Source organism: Phragmites australis, chromosome 14 (assembly GCF_958298935.1).
Source record: "Phragmites australis chromosome 14, lpPhrAust1.1, whole genome shotgun sequence".
Lineage (NCBI taxonomy): Eukaryota > Viridiplantae > Streptophyta > Magnoliopsida > Poales > Poaceae > Phragmites > Phragmites australis.
In genome coordinates this window covers 25,486,125-25,488,361 of record NC_084934.1, presented here as the reverse complement: position 1 = coordinate 25,488,361, position 2,237 = coordinate 25,486,125, and positions in this window count along the sequence as shown.

Sequence of the window (2,237 nt, the reverse complement as noted above, 5' to 3'; positions counted from 1 at the left end):
GTGGCGTCTAGTAGGGTGAGGGAGAGAAAGAGAGAGCCTCCGGGAGAGGATAAGGATGACGTTTTTTTCTCTCTTTTTTAATTATCTCGACCATCTAAACTTTTTTGTGCGAATCTCCATGGTCCGAGGTTCAAAAACTGCAAATGAGTAGTCAAATAGAATGGATTCGACGAGCTCTACGCATCCACGGTCTCCGATCGCCCATACAAGCTACGGATGAAAAGTCCATTGTTTACTTTTTTCTTTAAAGCACCCGGTGAACCCCTAGTTTCACAAATTATTAGGACATTACATTATCCCCTCCTTCAAAAGAATCTGTCCCGAATTCATCCATCCTGAAACAAAAGCACAACAGAGAAGAACACAACTGGATCACAATACTCCGAACATACCCAACTCAAAGAGTTCGAGGTACCGCACAAGGTACTACTACTTGGAAACACGAGATGCTTCCCGCTCAGACTGATTCATTCAAGAAACGCATACATCTTGAAAGCAATCTACTATAGGACACGCTTAGAAGGTCCCCAAGCTACGCTCTGGGCGCACAAATCTCTAAGGCCCGGCTCCACCATGATCAGCCGAAGCTTGATCCCAAACTCTTGGTCTCGAAGACACTCCCTTAGCAAAGAGATAAGAAACACTAAGCACTCTTCTCATGGACTTCGGCGAGTTTGCTCGTAAGTACGTACTGCCACAGAAACCTCAACGCAAAGGGCTATACTCCACCGCGGTGCCAACTGGTACGACAACCAAATGGCCAGATTATGGTGTGCTACTGCAATTTTTTCCCTTTGCTTTCCCGCGTTTTCTTCATTGTTTTCTACATGTGACTGTCAAGCAAGTTGGGATGGTTATACTGATATCTCAGTTGCACACGAATTTTGCTTTCCGGTGGTGCAGCTTACGCAACTAAAGGTTAAGTTCCATCTGTGCAAATCGATTTCCGCTGACTTCATTGAGAAGCATTGGGCAAGGAAAAAAAAGGTAACCACCCCAAATGCTGAGGGCTAGTTTACGGTGTCTAGTTAGTTTTCCCTCATGGAGTTATGTTCTGGGATCCGTACGGTTAAACTTTCTAAATTTTGCTGTTTTTTTAGCTAGTAGTTGAACTTGTCCAAGCGAAAAAAGTAGGATATGTTTGGTTGGTGCCTAATGCTACAACTACTTTGGCATTATAAATTCTTGGCGGCAAAAACGATTACCATAACTATAGCAAAGTTAAGCACAAATACAGAGCACCACGTAGGCTGTAGGGATAAGATTTTGCCAAGCATAGTTGTGGTATCGACCAAATGCCTGCTAGAGATGTATGTAACTTCTAAATTTAGGCGTAAGCAATGATAGGCATCAGACCGAACGTCCTTTAGATCGGATATATGAAAAAACAACTAAGAAATGGCATAAACATACAAATCTACATGTAAGGATGCACACAAGGCTTTGATGTTTGAGGTTGAGGCAGTTGAAGGTCGGCAGTGGAGAACGGAGCTGGTCAAATGGGTGGCACGACACGGCCCAGCCCAAGCACAATCGAGGCACAGCCTGTTAAAGCACAATCAGCCTATTGTGCCATCCTGACCCATGGGCCAGGTTGTGGCCCAAGCAGGACCCACAGCACGATTGGCCTGGTGGGCCGGAGGTAGCTCGTTAGGCACGTGAGACCTGAAATTGCAATGGCCGCCGCAGTCAGCAAAGACTCCATGCTCCCGGCCAACTCTAGCACCTGCAAATCAGAGGAGAAAGGGGACCGGGGAGAGCTCTGGCGGCAACTGCTCTGCACCCAGCAACAACTGGGGAAAGGAGAGGGAAATGTTGCGTTGATCCAGATTTGCCTTCATCACACCGATCCAAATTGTCAAATCGGACGAAGCTGATCTAGATCATCAGAGCAAACGAATCGGATTGGCGCTGGGGGAGGGGCAGGAGGTGCCTGTTGTCTGGTGGGAGCTTGGGAGAGAGAGGGGTGTAGGGGGAGAGAGAGAGATGGGTGTGGAAGAGAGAGCCTGAGAGGGGTGAGAGACAGAGTGAGAGGTTGACTCAAGTGATGGGTCATTGGGCCATGTAGTGTCGGGCCAAGGTCAATCTTATCGTGCCGGGCCGGGTAAGCCCACCATGTCGAGGCGTCGGTCCTGACATGATCTAATGGATCGTGATGTGTTGGCCCGAGCATGACCGACATCGGACCTGCCATGCCTAGGCTATGCCTATAGTAGCAAACCTCTTGTTGGCCTATT